The 19826-nt window shown below is 42.3% G+C and overlaps 1 protein-coding gene across 1 annotated transcript in view; it reads right to left on the bottom strand.

The window, feature by feature from the left end:
* The window catches only part of FSTL4 (follistatin like 4), a gene marked incomplete at both ends in the record, with an annotated part of 506362 nt that overhangs the window by 423119 nt on the left and 63417 nt on the right, over nt 1–19826 (bottom strand). The gene's annotated exons all lie outside the window — the stretch shown is intronic.

Below are 19826 nucleotides of genomic sequence, written 5' to 3'. Positions count from 1 at the left end.
ATTGTACTTAGCCGATGATAAAGTTTGCAGCACAAATCCAATCATTTTGCTGTTCTGCCCTCACTCGAACAAACAAACACCACTGCAATCCCTTTGAAAAATGTCAGATGTGAAAGCAAGTCTTAGCATGAGATTGAGAGAGAGATTGAGAGTTTTAGGAGCTTGCAACAAATAATTGTTTAATGTTAAGAAAAAGAAGCAGGGGACACTGAAGAGAAAAGGCACCTGAGGGAGCAGCGTCAGTGGCCCCTCATAAGCAGCCCAGAAAAAAAGGGAAGAAAATCAGTTTTGTCTTCTCTTCCTCCCAACTCCATCCCATAGTGCCAGCACTGAGAAGCATCAGCAAGTGACCTCAGTCCAGCTCAAGCAGGTTGTTTAAGGAAGTAGAAAGACTGAGTGGCAATCAAAGCAGGCTAAAGGCCAAAGGAACCGCAGCCAGAATAGATAGGCCTAAAATACTTTTGACAAGTATAGCAGGATGCTGTGTTGAGATTATGGGTTTGTCTCTGGATTTAGTTCACTTAGGGGGAAAAAAATCTATAGGTAAGGGGAGATGGGCAGAACTTGATAAGGCTCCAGTTAAGATAAATCAGGAATAAATGATATGAAATAAAGAAGCAGCGTGTAAGTAGCACAATGGCAACATGTTTTATATGAGATTTGTGACGCTAAAAATTTATGTCAGTGTGAAATTTCAATGCAACCTCATTCCAGAGGATCTTTTCCCCAGATTTCTGTTTTATTAATGATAGAGCATTACTGTTATCATGTCTGAGCAAATAAACTTTACAGTTTAATTTAAACCTGATTATTGACCACGCTAGCAAATAAATGCTCAGAATGGATTGTGAATGAGTACCATGCAAGAGCAGTACATAAACCGCCCTGAGTCCTTTGGGAATAGGGCGGTATAGAAATTTAATTAATTAATTAATAAAATAAATAAATAAATAAATAAATAATAATGAAAAACTTTTCAAATGGAAAATATGTGCTTGTACCCTACATGGGGTTGCCCCATCCACACCCTGGATCTATTTTCCCTTAGCCTTTCAGGCTATCTTTGGAATTTTGGGAAATGATTTTTTCAAACAAATATTTAATTGGTGCAGTTTCCCCAGCCACTGGATAGAGATGTTAAAGTGTGGTCCTTATTAAATATATATACTGCTCAAAAAAATAAAGGGAACACAAGATAAGACATCCTACTATTAAATATAGTACATTGCGTTGTTTAAGTGTTCCCTTTATTTTTTTGAGCAGTATATTTTTCCTTAATGGAGTCCCTTTTAGAATGCAATGAGAATGGGATAAGAAGTGTGTGTGTGTGGTAAAGCAAAAGAAACATGGTCAAAAATATGATTGTAGAATGAATAATAGACCAAAATCAGAAGCATGTGACAAGTACAAAAAAATATAGTGAAGTAGTTTGGTAATTTAGAGGGGATGAACGGAAACTGAATCACAAAACCAATTTATGAATTGATCATGAGGAGAATAAAATAGATGGAAACCACAAAAAGAGAGAAGTGAAAAGTTGAAAGAAGAAAAGGCAAATGTTTTAAGAGGTTTAAGGATATGGTAGGAGCTAAGATAGAAACTAACAGAGAGACCTAGTGAATGGTGTTGGAGGAAGCTATATAGAGTTTTCCTTTTGTTTATATTTTTCCCTCATTTTCAGTGCTTAATACTGTTGGCTACCTGAAAGCAAATAGTTCATGGTATATGCAGTAGGTAAAGCTCAAAAGCTGGGCATGATAATTCAATCAAGAAAAGGAATATTTCCCCTCACAGGATCTTGTGAGTTGTCCATAAATGTTACATAATTTAAAAATGCCATATTGAAGCTGTTTTTCTGTACAGCTTTGAAGATAAATAAACATGTTTGTTGGCATAATATAGTGTTTCCAAAATATCTAATTAAAAGTGGCTGCTCATTAGGAAACAAATATCATCACTACCTCTTTTTGTTAATGCATCTTGTTGACCTTTCTATTTGCATGATTGCCTACCTCAAGCAAATCAAAAAAATGTTGAGTTCTTTCAGGAGTGAATGTGTTACTGCTAGATAAAGGAGCAATGATCCAGAGCAGGCATGTCAAACTCGCGACGACACGTGACGTCGCACGATGTATCAGAACTTTTTTCCCATTGCTGGCAATGGGGTGGGCCCAGTTTTGGCATGATGCATCCGGCCCATGGACTGGCAGTTTGACATGCCTGATCTAGAAAGAAAGAGGTAGACTAAGAAGCTAACCAAACTGGTCACCGTGTCCTTTTGTATTAGGGAGGAAGGAAATTGTTTCTGGAACACTGGAAAAACTGGAAAAGAAATTGGTTCAACCTCCACTGTCATTCATGTACAGCCTGTTTTATAATAATAATAATAATAATAATAATAATAATAATAATAATAATAATAATAATAAATAATAATAATAATAATAATAATAATAATAATAATAATAATAATAAGTTGGAAGGGACCTTGGAGGTCATCTAGTCCAACCCCCTGCTAAGGCAGTAAACCCTATACCTACACATACCCAATTCCAGCAACCGTTCCCTATATGTTTTAGCCTCCAGTCCCCCAATCATCTTTGTTGCTCTTCTCTGTACTCTTTCTAGAGTCTCAACATCTTTTTTACATCGTGGTGACCAAAACTGGATGCAGTATTCCAGGTGTGGCCTTACAAAGGCATTGTAAAGTGGTATTAGTATTTTGGTAGTATTAGTATTAGTGTTTTGGTAGAAAAGTGTGCTGAGTTTCTTTACAAATGCATGCAGAGTACTCTTTCCAAAATCTTGTGAGCTGCTAAACTTCAACAAATTGAAATGACGCATGTCAAAAGGCGCAGTATAAAATTGTTAAGTGGTGCTATTTCATCTTTCAACTTTCTGAATCAACATTTTTGTATATTCTGTTCTATATTGCCACTCTGTCATAGTTTAGTGAATTATGGGGGAAAGCTTTGGAAGTAAAACACTAAATCACTAGTAATCAATTTTGGGTCTCTTTAAAATGTTTTTACACTTTTATTGCTAGTTCATGCAATACCACTTTTAATATTACAGTGCATCAATGCAGAAAGTTATCTGAAGTATCTCTGCAAACTGATCATAAATGGACTGTGGATCTGTGTTAAACAATCACCCTGTTATGTATTGGGCTCAATGGTAATACCACATGTGTTGCTGGAGCAGCTAACGGCTCTCCAGCAACCCAGACTACAAGTCTCCAGTGTTGCTATTGGCTGTCCCTAGGCGGCAATGGTTGCTTCAAACCTTTTGGCTGCTGCCTAGGGGCTAGACTATATATTGCGGCTAGTTACAGCCCAATTCTCAGTTCAGATCTTGCAAGCAATAAACCATGAGTTTTCCTGAAGTCACTTGCCTCGTCTTCATTCCTGCGCCAAAGAACCCACTACACAACACACCCAGTGAAATTTTGGGGCAGCATTATACCTTACAGAGATGTATCAGTGACACATTCACCAGGCACCTCTATTTTTCCCTATATTTGCTCCTTAAACCACTTAAAACATTTGCCTTTTGTCCTTCACTCCTCCTCCTCCTACAATGGAGATAGCAACAGGAACCGAACAGCATGGAGCTTTATGTTGCCACAAATCTCATTGACTGTAATGGATATTTCAATCATTTGCAGCATGATGCCTGCTGCCAGTTTCTGTTTTTCTTCTTACATCTCTGCAGAAGGTGGCATTTAGACACAACTGCCATAGCACTTCTTAGCCAACATCTATGGCTATACGTTGCCCTCTCTATCTTAGGGGATGCTCTATTACTGTCAGGATTTCTACCCTTTAGAGATCATCACTCTAAAGTCCCCCATCAGCTACTACATTCTCAGAAGCAGAATGCAGAAAATGTAAACATGCAACTGCTACTTATAAGTATGGGAAAGAAAAGGCTCAATTACCATTACAGAGAGGGAAATACCAGGAACCATGGTGCTCAATTATAATCCAAAGGAGATATAAATTCTAGTATCAGCTTAACAACTCAGCAATTATCAATTATTTGTGATGGATTCCAATCTTGAGATAAAAATAAAGATCTAGCTGGGTGAAATTTCTGAGAAGCTTCAGCCAAGTCTATGCCTGTTTAGGGAACAGCCTAGCAATCCTGATGGCCAACTTTCCTAACATACCCTGTCCAGGTCTCAGCAGTGAAATATTTCCTTTTAAATACCACAAGCTTTCAATTCTACAAACCTTTATTTTCTTTGGGGGAACTTTTGTACATGTAAATCTCCTTCTTCATGAAAACTGTGGAATGTTTTTTCTACCACAATCCCCAGAAGTGCTTCTTATAAATCCTGCACACTTTTTATTTGATGGTTCGAAAGCCAAAACAACCTTTAAGACTGACTCAAGGATTATCTGCTGTTCTGATAATAATAATCTCTACTTTTTTTTCTTCAGTTCACATATCAGGCACTTCCTTAGCCTCAAAAAACAGAACTGCCTTGTTGTATCATATGAACCCATGTCTCCTCTAACACTGCAGAATCAGAAATAAGGAAAGTTATTTTAATCTAACTCACATAGCATAACACAAAACATTTGTTAAACTTTACTCCCTTCCTGGCTACCTAATCTCTTTCTCGGGCCTCCAGGATAGTCTTCATATAGATCCAATCAAATGTTTATTATTTTATATCAGTGGCAAAGGACCTTTTACAGCCCTATTTTGGGAATAGTTTGGAGAGATGTTTTCCATCTTTGCTGAGGCCAAAACTAGGGGTGGGGGGGAAAATGGAGGAAAAGACAATTAATAAGCAAGGATACTGGATATATCTCTGCATGTCTACTCAGAAGTAAGAAAATGTTGAAAAGGTTTTAGTCTGCATATATACTGACGTTTAGTTTTATAAAATCCAGTGTGCTCGATTCAAGGTTTACTATAATTTCAAACAATTAACCCAGGCCAAGATTCATGTTCAATAGGCAAAGTATGTAATTCGATGCTCTTCATGCAGGCAACCAGGGAAGGACTACTATAAATTTCCCAGAGAACTTCAGCTATTAGGCAGTTTAAAAAAACCAAATAAATATTAGTGTAAATGGATAAACCTGTGCTCCTCTGTCAAAAGAAAAAAAACCCCATGGATTTATCCATGGTTTTTTTTCTTTTGACAGAGGAGCACAGGTTTATCCATTTACACTAATATTTATTTGGTCTTCCTTTATCTACACAAGGGTTGCTGGCTTGGGCAAGCAAAATGGAGCAAGTAACAATAGATTTCTGGGTCCACACTCCTCTTTGCAAATCTCTACAGCTGTACTCTCCAAGACTCTGGTTTGGAGTGCAAGACCAGATAACTCCAATTAAATTGGTGTGTATTTGGAGCTTCTTTCATACCAAATCAGCATGCCTACAAATGTAGCCTCTTTAAAGAGGATTGAGAAAAAACAATCATTCCACATAGAATAGAATAGTTGGTTCTTCCAGACTGGCCATTTTTTAGGGGGAGGAGGGGGGAGGAGGAGGTAATACCAAGCCATCTACTGTATGTAGTATCACCCTATGTTTGTTTAAGTTCAGTGGGATTTATTATGAAGTTAGAGGTTGTTGGAACCACATCTGCCTTAAACAAAAGTAAACAACACAAACTGAGTTAGACAGCACTCACAACAAACTTGTAACAACTTTTGAAAAAAGATCAAGATCAACAATCCCTTTGCCTCCAGGTCTTCTTTTCTGATCATTTACTTAAACACAAAACATTGTCAGGAAAAACACATTCATAATTTATTGCATGCAAATAGTTAAGCTCTCAAACTGCATGCAGATTGCTACACTCCCTCTGAATGTCTTCACCATGCTCAAATAAGCAATGTCTTGCACAAGATGGGGGGAAAAAACAAACAAAAATATAGTGAATCTGGGAAGAAAGGCATGAAGCAATTCAAAGGCAAGCTTACCGATTTCAGGTTTTTGTTGTCTGGATTTTTTTCCCCCTAGATTGAGGAACCACATTTTATTTAGTTGCATTTGTATACCGCCCTTTCCCTGAGGACTCAGGGCGGTTTACAGGGAATTAAAAATCCAACATACAAAAGTTAAAACCATATTAAAAAATATTAAATTGACCCTGTACACAATTAAAACCCCAATTAAAAAATTTCTCCTCAGCCTGGGCCCGAGAGCTCAAAGAGCCAGGTCTTCAGGCCCCGGCGGAATGATCGGAGGTCGGGGGCAGTTCTCAGCTCCACCGGCAGCTGGTTCCAGAGGGCAGGCGCTCCCACTGAGAAGGCCCTATCCCTGGGTGTCACCCGCTGGCAATCTCTCACCGGCGGAACCCTGAGCAGACCCTCCCTGTGGGAGCGCACTGGGCGAAGGGCGTTTGATGCCGGCAGCAGGTGTTCCCTCAAATAACCCGGACCCAGGCCATGTAGGGCTTTATAGGTAATAACCAGCACCTTGAATTTCACCCGGAGGGCAACCGGAAGCCAATGCAGCTCGCGGAGTAGAGGTGTTACATGGGAGTATCGGGAAACCCCCATTACAACTCGCGCGGCCGCATTCTGCACCAGTTGAAGCCTCCGAGTGGTCTTCAAGGGCAGCCCCATGTAGAGAGCGTTACAGTAGTCCAAACGGGAGGTCACAAGCGCATGAGTGACTGTGCGTAGGGCGTCTCGGTCCAGATAGGGACGCAACTGGCGCACCAGGCGAACCTGTGCAAAAGCCCCCCTGGTCACGGCTCCTATATGATCTTCAAAATTGAGCCGTGAATCCAGGAGGACGCCCAAGTTGCGAGCCCTATCAACGGGGGGTAACACCTCACCCCCCATCATTAGAGGTGGAATAACTTGGTTAACCCGAGATGCCGATATGCACAGCCACTCAGTCTTGGCGGGATTGAGACAAAGCCTGTTTCTCCCCATCCAGACCTGAACCGCCTCCAGGCACCGGGACATCACGGAGAGGGCATCACTGGGTTGGTTCGGGGTGGAAAGAAAAAGTTGGGTATCATCAGCGTACTGGTGATACCCCACCCCAAAACCACGAATGATCTCGCCCAGCGGCTTCATATAGATGTTGAACAGGAGAGGCGAGAGAACCGACCCCTGAGGGACTCCACAAATGAGAGACCTCGGGGCGGATCTCTGCCCTCCTGTCAACACCGACTGCGAGCGGCCCTGGAGGTAGGAGGAGAACCACCGTAGCACGGTGCCTCCCACTCCCAACCCCCTGAGACGCCGCAGCAGGATACCATGGTCGATGGTATCGAAAGCCGCTGAGAGATCTAATAGGACCAGGACAGAGGAGCAACCCCTGTCCCTAGCCCTCCAGAGATCATTCACCAGCGCGACCAATGCCGTCTCCGTGCTGTGTCCGGACCTGAAGCCCGATTGGTACGGGTCCAGATAATCAGTTTCCTCCAGGAACAGAGGGAGCTGATGCACCACCACACTCTCAACAACCTTCGCCAGAAAGCGAAGGTTGGAGACTGGACGATAGTTGTTTAAAACAGCCGGGTCCAAAGCAGGCTTCTTGAGGAGGGGTCTCACCACCGCCTCCTTCAAGGCGGCAGGGAAGACACCCTCCTTCAAAGAAGCAGTTATTACTGCATGGAACCAGCCTCGTGTTCCCTCCCGAGCCGCATAAGCTAGCCAGGAGGGGCACGGATCCAACAAACAGGTGGTGGAGCTCAGTCTCCCCATGATCCTGTCCACATCATCAGGGGAAACAGGGTCGAACTCAGTCCAGATAACATGCTCAAGACCGCCTGATTCCTCCACATCAGACTCTGCCCAGTCAGAGTCCAAGCCGGTCCGGATCCGAGCGATTTTGTCCGTCAGATGATGACTGAACTCCTCGGCTCGTCCCTGCAAGGGATCCTCCCTCACCTCCTGGTTAAGGAGGGAGCGAGTCACCCTAAACAGGGCGGCCGGGCGATTATCTGCGGACGCGACAAGGGCGGCAAAGTAGTTAGACTTCGCCGTCCTTATCGCCGCAAGATAAGACCTTATAAAGGTTCTTAACTGCAATCGGTCGGATTCGGATCGGCTGGACCTCCAACCGCTCTCTAGACCTCGTCTCCGACGCTTCATCTCCCGGAGCTCCACCGAGAACCATGGAGCCCAACGGGATCTGCGCCGAGTCAGAGGTCGCATGGGTACAACACAGTCGAGTGCCCTGGTGGCAGCCGTTTCCCAGGCCTCCACCAGAGCCTCGACTGGGCTGTGGGTAAGGGTGATAGGTATCGGCCCAAGCGCCCTCTGGAACCGGTCCGGGTCCATTAGGCGCCTGGGGCGGAACCACCTGGTCGGTTCCGCCGCCCAGCGGCGGGGGATGGCATGACGGAAAACCAGCCTCAGGAGGTAATGATCTGACCATGACAGAGGGGTGATGGACGGAGAACCCCCCCCCCAGATCATCCAACCACTGTCCAGACAGGAACACCAGGTCGAGAGTATGATCCCCCTCGTGAGTAGGGCCCTCAATAACCTGGGTCAGGCCCATGGCTGTCATGGAAGCCATGAACTCCCGAGCTAACTCCGACGACCCCCCCAGTGATGGCAGGTTGAAGTCACCCAGGACTATAAGCCTGGGGAACTCCACCGCCAACCCTGAGAGGGTGTCGAGCAGCTCAGGTAGGGCTGTTGCCACACAGCTGGGCGCCAGGTATGTGAGCAACAAGCCCAACTGAACCCGAGGACCACATCTCAAGAGGAGGGATTCACTCCCGGCCATCTGGACAATGGTGGCCTCCCGGGGACACAAAGTCTCCCGAATAACCACTGCCACCCCACCACCCCTGCCCTGAGCCCGTGGCTGGTGCAGCACCCGGAAACCTGGCGGGCATAACTCGGTGAGAGGCACCCCTCCCTCCGAACCCAACCAAGTTTCCGTGATGCACGCCAGATCCGCACATTCCTCCTCGATCAGATCACGGATGAGGGGAGCTTTGTTAACTACGGATCTAGCGTTAAAATAGACCAACCTGAGCTCAGGGGCCTGATCACCCTCATCCCCGGGTAGGAGGGTGCTAACCGGAGGGTCGGAGCGCACCACCGCTCGGAGATAGCGGGGGCGCGATCCCAGATGTTGATATGGCCCTCCGCGCAAACACCTGCTGCCATTCCCTATCGCCGTGGGGATTTGAAGCCCCACCCCCACATTCCCAGAACCAGCAGCCACCTCCCCCAACCCCGTCCCGTCAGGACCTCTAACAGGACCAGACTGAGTGCCGGTTAAAGATTCCCTCCCTACCCCCCCCTCCCTCCCCCTCCCTAACCTCTTAAAATAACCGGCTAAAAATTTTATCAGGGGCCTCTTAGCATGTCTTGACTCGAGGCCCCTATCTAAGCCCAGCCACCTCTCGGAATCCCAAAGCTTGGGATCGTCATTAAGGGGAGTATGGAAACAGGCGACAGGTCGCGCCCATGAGGCAGGAACTGCCCTAAGGGCATACAAGTCCGCTTTGGAGTAATAATAAATCATACTGCGCTGAGATAGTCTTTTAGGGCAGGTGTTGTATCCAAAGGATCGCTCAATGATGGTGTATAGATGGTAAAAAGTCCAGTAGGCACCTCTCCTAGTCTGCAAAGCCATCTCAGCTCTCACCTGAGATGGAAATCCAAGGGACAACCTCAGTCGTCCTCTCACTCCGGCTGAGGAGTCCAATCAGGAGCAGAGAGAGAAAAGGGGATCCTGAGCCAGGGCCACCCCAACTGGTCTCTCACACCAGTGAGGTGGTTACTGGCCAGTCCAAAACCGTCCTCCCACCACGGTCCGGTCCCAGCCACACTGGACTATCAATAGGAGGGATCTTAGCTCCCATCAGGCATGGAGCTAGCCATAATGCCTGCCTGTCAGCCGGAAAAATAAAAACAGGCAGGCCAGGCCTCTGTCAATCCTCGGATCTCTGGCCAGCGCCACCAGTCCGGGGGGGGGGAAGAACAGGAACATTCTTTCCCAAGCACCCATCCGCCAGTCCAGACAATCTTCTAACGGCGGAGAGAGGCAATCCCAGCAGATGTATCAAGTCCGGGAATTCGCCAACATGTCCGCCGGGGCCGATGACCAGGCCCACCATCTGCAGCCACCATCCGGGAGGAGAAAAAGGCTCCGCGCCGCCAAAAACGGCGCCAGCCAGCTGGTGATCGTAAGAAGATCTCTGACCGGTGGGGATCGTCGCCGCTGCCCCTCCGACAAGCAGAGGGTATTCACGGCGAACAGGCAGAAAGAAGGAAGGCAGGGCAAGGCGTCCCGGACTTCTCGGCGCCATAGCGGAGAACAGCAGGTCGGCAGGCAGGCAAAGTCTCAAACGCCGCAGTTCAAATCAGAAGCCGCTAGCTGGGGGGGGGCTGAGCACCACAAAAAGCAGCGCCCAGCAGCTGTTTTAAAATCCCCCCAATCCCCAGAGACGCCTCGGCAAGCCGGCAGAAGAGGGAAGCAAGGAAGGCATCCCGGACTCCACACCGCTGCCGCAGTGCTCAACGCCACAGCGAAGCTCGGCAAATCGGCAGGCAGGCAGCCCTCAAGAGCCGACAGTTCAGAGCAGCAAGCTGACAGTTCGGAGGGGGGGGGGGCTCAGCGCCACGAGGAGCAGCGCCCAGCAGCTGTTCCAGAGTCCTCCCAATCCCCAGAGTCACCTCGGCAAGCCGGCAGAAAAGAAAATCAGGCAAGGCGTCCCGGAGTTCCCCAGAGCAGGAATGCCAATTATGTCCACAAGAACTACCTAGCACTAAATTTGAGAAATACAATTCAAGAACTCCTTTAAACCACGAGAAAGGAGGAAGGAACCAGTAGCTGAAACTGCAGTTGACACCCCCATGTTGATAGAAGGAGATCAACTGCAATAGGTTTCTTCTGACTAACATACAATGAAGTTGCATGTTCAACTATGCCATGTTGGCTATCTGGATAGCTTCTACTGGAGTTCAGCCTTATGTTGGTGTCTCTATATACTGTCTTTTGAAAATAAAAACATTTCCTTTCTTCCTATCATCAAGCAACTCACCAGGATTTCTCCAAAGGATTATACAAGTGTTTAACCAGATCATTTGCTAGTTCTTTCAGCACCCTGGATGCAATTCATCCAGTCCTGAAAAATTAGCTGATTTGACCCTAAGGGCTTGTTGCCACAATGAAGAGGTTGTCAACCTATTCTCCAAAGCACCTGAAGGCAGGACAAGAAGCAATGGATGGAAAATAATCAAGGGAGAGAACCAACCTAAAACTAAGGAGAAATTTCCTGACAATTAGAACAATTAACCACTGGAACAGCTTGCCTTCAGAAGTTGTGGATGCCCCAACATTAGAAGTTTTTTAAGAAGAGATTGGATAGCCATTTCTCTGAAATAGTACTGGGTTTCCTGCCTGAGCAGGGGATTGGACTAGAAGACCGCTACGGTCCCTTCCAATTCTGTTATTCTGAACTGAGTCATTTTCCCTGCATTGTTTCTACCCATCTCAATCTTCACTTTTGCCTTTATCATTTCTTCCTTTCTTTCTTTTTTTGAATCAAAACAGCAGTTGAATAGATCTTCCTTTTCTTTACTCTCTGTTAGAATTGTGTTTTCTTTATGGAACAGCAGGCATAATGATTTTTCTTCTTTCCCTTTAACTTTGCATACATCTACAGTATGTAAGCTTTTTTTCATTATTATTAGTAACCTTTGCTAGCCTCATTCTGAACTTAAGCTTTCTTGGTACCAGTTCTCCAACTAGTTTTCATTTGAAAGATGGCTTGTGTGGGAAGGTAATAACACACAGCAAAATGTGTTGTTGTTGTTGTTGCTGCTGCTGCTGCTGCTGTTTTCATGCAGATGTTCTCTGTGCATTGCCAAGTTCATTCATTTGACTTTCGAAGCAGGAAAGGATATTTTTAATTCATAGTTACATATCAATTATAAAGTTGTATTGTAAGATTCTTTTGTAAAAATCTACTATTAAATTTATTTCTTGTTGTTGAGGAAAAAATAATCCTCCCAAATAATTTCTGTTGTGATCCCACCTCAGCCCACAGGACAAATTTGGGAAAATAAGCTATAAATGACAAAATGATAAACATAATCACTGAGGTGATACTGGTAAAGCAAAATAAATTTCAGGACTTTCCAGTTCTATTGCAATTTAGTTTATGTAGCTTAATTTCATAAGCAACTAGCCTGGGGTTGTTTTGAAAGTATTCCTTTTTTAACTGTCTGCAGCCTATGGAAAAACTAACAGGGGAGACTAAAATAAGAGAGAATAACTGCAGGCGCCATTTAATTTTCAGCATTTTTTCTTCTTCAAACATATTCAGCATAAAAACATTACTGATGATATTGATTTTTCAAGTAATTCAAGAAAGCTTGAAATGGGAAAAATATGTGTAACCAAAATATGTGTAACAGAAAAGTCTCCTTGGTTTAAGATCTCCAGTCATAAACCAAACAATTTTACTGCAGTATTTCCTACTTTGTGGCAAACGCTTTAGATTAGAAGAACAAGATGGATTTTAGGATAATTTAAATATTTCATGGGATATCTTTTTGACATGCTCCTGTTGGACAGGAAAGCCTGAAAAGTATAGTCCTAAAAGCATTTGTTAGGCCCCAGGTTGCAGGCGGCTACTGCAGAAATCAGAGAATGAGCCAAGCGTGCAGGTGTATTGATAGCCAGGGAGTGTTACTACTGCTTACTTTGGCATTTCTCACCTGCCTTCTACTGAGGTAAAAGGTAAAGGTTCCCTCGCACATGCGTGCTAGTTGTTTCTGATTCCAGGGGCTGGAGCTCATCTCCGTTTCAAAGCCAAAGAGCCAGCGCTTGTCTGAGGACATCTCCGTGGTCATGTGGCCGGCATGACTAGATGGCAAAGGCGCATGGAACGCTGTTACCTTCCCACCGTAGTGGTCCCTACTTTTCTACTTGCATTTTTACGTGCTTTCGAACTGCCTTCTACTGAAGCTCCTACCTATTAACATCTTTTAACAATTCTATAAATCATGTCCAACTCTGTAAGGTAGATTAGACCAAGAGCTAGCAACGATACCATTCTGGCTCCTTTGGATTAAGAGAATGGTTTCTGTCTCTGCCGAACCATTTGGAGAAAATAAAATCAAATAAGTCTTTTATCAAAATTTTGATCTGTGAGAATATAAATATTACATAAAAATAGTACTTCATATAATGAATTCAGTTTAAAGCTGTTGCAGAATTCTGCCACAATTTATTAAATAGATTTCTCTTCAGAGTGAGGCTCATACTTGAATTAAGGATTTCATATAGCATTATTTTGAAAATATTATATTGATTGCAACTGAACATATTAATTTCCTTGGCTATTTAATGAAAAATCTTTCACACAAATCTCTCTTTATTCATTTACTTGTTCGCTTAAGAGGCTATCTGAAAGACTGGAGGGTATTATAAAAAAGTGTTGCAGAGCAAAATGTTTTCAAGTATAAGTAATTAAATATATGTTTACAAAACAAGGAAGAGAACATTTGGTTACAAGAGCTATTAATCCTCCAATCCTTGAGACAGTAGATGTTTTTCAGTCTTTAAAATATAATAATTCAAAGGCAAACTTATTGCTAGATAAAATATCTTCTTTCAAGATTTAAAATTACAAATGTGTTCGTCTATACATGTTCATGATGACTGATAATCACATTTTCTACAGACCATTTTTTTTCCTGAGTGAGTGAGAAGGGGTTTGGGATTTCTATACTAACACAATTTGTAGCTGTTGCCTCTAGGTTGAAACATGACAGAAACAATATATTGTGTAAGTTGCTGTACAACAAATACTTTGTATTGAAGAAACTTCAAAAATGAATTTTTGCTGGATCTCATGAAACACTGAACCTAGCAAGAGTATTTCTAACACCTTTTTTTCAGCTATAATTCTTTGGAAATTGAGAAAAAGATCAAGACAACCAGCAACAAAGTGGCTGAACTCGGTTATAGTAGCAATGAGTGCAACATTGGAAAAGGATCAGGTGAACAGATTGCCATGGACAAAATCTAGTTATGTGTTGCGAAGAGTTAACACCCACTTGGTGGCACATAAGAAATCAGTCAGCCAAACAATTATTCTTTGATTTCATCTTTTTTGCATGTATTAATAACTTCTTCCACACAGTTCTAGCACTCATTGCCTCAGTTGCAAAGTCTGTACTAAAGGTGGTTACAAACATGATTCCAGAGAAGCATTGTTGTTCTATTTTGTGCTTATCATTTCTTACATTGAAAGCCAAATGTTCCTTCATAAATTTACAGTGGTGTTCATAATGATCCCTCTTCCCATTTTCCCTGCAAAAATCCTATGGGATAGGTTGGGCTAAGACACAGAGATGGTCCCAAATTATCCAAATAAGTTTCTATTGTTAACAGTGAACTAGAACTGGGTCTCTCTGATGCTAATTCTAACCACTACACCTCAGTGTCTCTATATACTGCTAAATACTACCCTACTCAAGGATAGCCTAATCAATTTCATCTTGGTGTAGAGTCCTTCAATTACCTGATTGAAACCAAAATAATTATGAAGTAACCCAAATATAAATATTTAGAGTATGTAGTCCTCGTTTAACAACAATTCATTCAGCAACTATTCAAACTTACAGTGGCATTGAACTAATGGTAATTATGCCCAGTCCTCAAAGTTATAACTAGTGCAGTGCCCCCATGTCATGTGATCAAAATTCAGATTTTTGGCAATTCAGGTGTTTGCACTTACTGCCCCAGGGCACCTCAACTGCCCCATTTGCCTTTCTCCTCCCTCGTCTCTGCCTTCTGGCCATCCTGCATATCAACTTCTTTGCTGCCTTGTGCTCTGCTCATGGCTTGGCTCTTTGTGAGCAGCTACTGGACATGCAAGGCCCTCTTCCCATGATCACATGTGGAGTTTTCACCCAAGATCCCAGGAAGAAGATACCATGTGGCCAGCAGTTGCCTCACAAAGGGCCAGGCTGGGATGTCTCATCAGCAAAGGAAGAAAGAAGACAGTGTAGATCAGCTACAATCAGGGAATGCATGGTGAGTACAGGCAGTTATGGCTCCACATTGCGCTGTTGTGCTATGCTGGAGTAACTTTAGCTTTACACTGCACTGCTAGGATGGGATGGCTGACGTTTTGCATTGTTGGCTGGATTGGGAAGGCTGGGTCTTTGCACTACACCATTGGTCTAGAGCAGCTGGGGCTTTGTGCCATTGGCTGGGCTGGGGCTTTGCATTGCAGGGCTGGACTGGGGCAGCTGCAGCCTCACGCCATGAAGCACTACAATGAAAGCAAGCAAGCAGATGGCCTGAAGACAGGCTTCATTCATGCTGGACTCACTTCCACCCCATAGGCTGGTTGTCCAGGAGCACTTCTAATATGAGCTGCACAATGCATGCTGGAAGTGTGCCTGGAAAACTTTCCTGTGACCTTCAGCATGTTGGAAAGATGCCACAAGCCATGACAGGCTTCACAGGAGGATAAGAGGCACTGAGCTACCATCAGTTCATGAAGCCCCAGGAGATAGACGAGGAATGGATGTTGGAATGTGTGATGGGTTGACACTGCTGAAGAGGGAAGGCCCATGTAATGGAATGTGGGAATGTCGTTGGGAAATGAGGGCAAAAAATGCTGCTTAGGGAACAATCAGATAAGAGGAGAAAGAATCTACCCTAACTTATTGGGGAATAAAAAGCGATGGCAGGAGAGTTGTACTTTCAGACTGGCAGGATTGTATCAGCCTCCTAAGTGGAAAAGAAAGGCTAATTCTACTTTATTGTAAGGCAATATTCACAGAATTGGGCAAGTCGAACCTTGCTTCATGAATTGCCTTTTGTTCTTTAAAGGTCTCACCTCTATCTTTTTTGCAATCTTAGGAACTTCAACCAACCATGACTTTATTGATATCCCCCTTCTTCTTTACCCATTCTTTAATCCATTTATTTTAGAATTTGATCTTCATTCACACCATCTGTATGTGTCACTCTGTGATTTACACCCATGTACTGTATATCTGAATGAATGAATGAAATGTCCTAACCAACTCAACATACCAGCCATTCAACATTTTTACTGAATCCACAATCATTCAGTACCTCCGTAATCCTGCCCCTATCTCTCCTTGTTCTGAGATTCTATTTCCACTACATTCAACTCACTTTTATGTTTCTCCTGACATACCAAACTCACATCCATATAGCAAAGTGGGCAGAAATATGCTCTTAGCTGTTTTGACTTCTTTTGACAAATGTTCATTTCTTGCACAATAGAAAATACTGCCCACTACTTCCCATAATATTTGTAGATCTTAAAAAAAAATTCTCCATCCATTTTCCTACCTTTAGTAAACATTCTATAAAAGGACATAAATTCACGAATTTCTTCTACTTTTTGAGCCATTTGTGTACAATTTGTAATCATTCCTTTTCCCTGTAAGCACAGCTAGCTTAGTGAAAGAAAATAGTATGCCATGTTTCAATGCCGTGCATGCACAATTCATACTTGCTATAGTAATGTCAACTCTGCTTTCTCTTGAGCTCTTTCCAGAAAATTCATATCATGTTTATAGGAAGCCACTTATGCCCACAGAAGAGCTGATATATTTCCTTCCTATTCCGACTTCATCCCATAATGGGTGATGACTACACCATTAGTTTTGCTTACATGATTTCTTTTCACATATTTATTGAAATAGCAATTTTAAAAAGTCCACAAGATGTAATGAATTACATTTTGGAGTAAAGGAAGCTCCATAAAAATATGTATTCTGATTGCACAAATCATATTATAAAATCCATTCAGTACTAGAAGAACAGAATATTATTGAGCTAGATTGCATCTACTAGCTATTTGGCAAATTCCTAACATGGACCAAAAGCTAATGCTCTCATCCAGGGGAAAAGCTTTCCCCCACATAGATTGATTATCCAGAATTACTCTCTGCCAAACTTTGTCATAGAAAATGTATCAAGATCCAAAACCTGCAGCTTTTCCTTGTACTCTGTATTATTTAATGTCTACTTGCATGTGGCAGTCAAATTAAGACTGCCATCAAAAGTCACAATGTGATTATCAGCAGGAAAATAGTTTTGTTTATTTTAGAAAATTGAGGTACATCTTGAAATCTTCATGTTTTACAATTTTCAGATACAATTTTCCTAACAATAAACCTACATCCTCTGAAGCCTGTAATCATAGTAGTGTGGCATCAAATTACCAAATCTTTCTAAGGGAGCTCTTCCATGTACCTGCAGATTTGTGATATTAGAAAAACTTTATGTAAAATACTTCACTTGTGAATTGCATGCCCAGTGCAATAACAACAATCATATTTTGAATCTCAAAAGAAAAAAACATTTTTAAAAAATAGTTACAGAAAAGGCTTTGCATCGTAAAAATATAGCTTTTTTCTGACCCCATAGATCTTTTAATAAAGTTGCTATTTGACTTTATTTATTTTAATTTTTTTGCTATTTTTCAGTATGGGAATGGAAGTAGTGTCAAGATATCTGTCTTGGAGTCTGATTGGTATCCGTATAAAATATTTTCATGGAATGGTGGTTTGCAAAGGCATAACTGAATTTGAGTAAATATTCTATAACATTTCAAATCATTCCACAGAACTGAACTAATAAAACCCAGCTATGACTGGAAGATTAAAGCACAGCTTCAAATGGAGATTTGGCTGCATGAGTTTTTTTAAGTGTTCCTTCAAACTTTACAGTGTAAATTTAGAGAGCAGGGTATAAAAAGAAACCATATATTGCAATCATCATATTCAATCTAAAAAATCTTTAAGAAAAGGCATGATAACACTGTTTACTTATCTTTGGCAATCGTGGGAAATAGTAATGGAAGATGCTATAAATCTTGTGGTCTTATCACTAGTTTAACTTAAAGAGTTATCTTTCCATGAGACATATTGAAAAAGAAACGATTAGGTAAAATATCACCATGAATCACAGGGAAAGTCAGTGGAGGTTAATGCAAACACAGAGCATACTGTAGTTGCCCTGTTTAAACAGTACCCTTTTATAAGAACTGGAATGCCTCTCTTACCATTTTGTGTCAGCTCCTGATCTTGACATAAATATAAGGAGCGAAGCAACCTAGAACTAAGGAGAAACTTCCTGACAGTTAGAACAATTAACCAGTGGAACAACCTGCTCCAAGTGAATGCTCCAACACTGGAGGTTTTTAAGAAGAGACTGGACAGCCATTTGCCTGAAATGGTATAAGGTTTCCTGCCTGAGCAGGGGGTTGGACTAGATGACCTCCAAGGTCCCCTCCAACTACTTCTTCTTCTTCTTCTTCTTCTTCTTCTTCTTCTTCTTCTTCTTCTTCTTCTTCTTCTTCTTCTTCTTCTTCTTCTTCTTCTTCTTCTTCTTCTTATTATTATTATTATTATTATTATTATTATTATTATTATTATTATTATTATTATTATTATCTTAACAGATAAAACTACACACTGAAAATAGGCTGAAAATACTATTCCTCATTTCTGATTCTTCTTTATGTCTTAAAACTTGTCCTATCTTTATCTGTTATCTATGTTCTGTCTCATTGTATATGATAGATTGTTTCATTCCTGAATACTGTAATTAGTAGGATTTGGTATCAAAATCAGAATCAGAATAGAGCTAGAAGGGACCTCCGTCTTCTAGTCCAGTCCCCTGCTCAAGCAGGAGACCCTATGCTATTTCAGACAAGTGACTGTCCAGTCTCTTCTTAAAAACCTCCAGTGATGAAGCACCTACAATGTCCGAAGGCACTGGTTAATTGTCCTCACTGTTAGGATTCCAGGTTGCTTCTCTCCTTGATTAGTTTCCATCCATTGTTTCTTCTCCTGCCCTCTGGTGCTTTGGGAAATAAATTGACCCCCTCCTCCTTGTGGCAGCGTTTCAAATACTGGAATACTGCTATCATATTCCACCACCACCCCAGTCCTTCTTTTCTCTAGATTGGCCATACCCAGCAACCGTTCTTCATATGTTTTAGTCTCCAGGCCTTTAATCATCTTAGTTGCTCTTCTTTGCACTTTTTCCAAACTCTCAACATCTTTTTTTGTAAAGTGGTGACCAAAACTGAATGCAGTATTCCAAATGTGGCCTTACTAAGCCTTTATAAAGCAGTACTAATACTTTATGTGATTTTGATTCTATGCCTCTGTTTATACAACCAAGGATTGTATTAGCTTTTTCGACTGCTGCCACACACTGCTGGCTCTTGTTTAAGTGATTGTCCCTCTCACAGTTACTGTTTTTGATCTAGGTCTCACCTAATCTGTATTTGTACCTTTGGATTTTCCTGCCCGGGTATAAAACCTTACTTTTCTCCACATCAATTATTATTTTGTTGGATAGGGCCCACCGTTCAAGTTTGTCAAGATATTTTTGGATCCTGAGCTTGTCTTCTGGGGTGTTGGCTATTCCTGCCAGCTTAGTGCCATCTGAAAATTTGATGAGACTTTCTTCTATTCTCTCATCTGAGCCATTTAAGACGATATTGAAAAGTACTGGGCCTAAGACACAACCTTATGGTACCCCACTGCTTACTTCTCGCCATGTAGATGTAATATCATTAAGGACTACTTTTTGAGTATGGTTTGTCAGCCAGTTACAAATCCATCTGATGGTGATGATGGCTATCCCACATTTTTCTAGCTTTCCAAGAAGTAGATTGTGGTCTACTTTGTTAAATGCCTTGTTGAAGTCTAAATATACTATGTCCACAGTATTTTGCTAGTCTACTAAGACTTTCCTTGCACATAACAAATAAACCATGGGCATCTTTGGGGACAGCAAGAATGGGGAAATGATAGAATTTATGTCATGACTTTATGATGCAAATATGATGACTT

This window comes from Vipera ursinii (genome assembly GCF_947247035.1).
Source record: "Vipera ursinii genome assembly, chromosome: 2".
Lineage (NCBI taxonomy): Eukaryota > Metazoa > Chordata > Lepidosauria > Squamata > Viperidae > Vipera > Vipera ursinii.
Note: the sequence above shows the minus strand (reverse complement) of the source record. Positions and strands in the feature narration are given on the sequence as shown.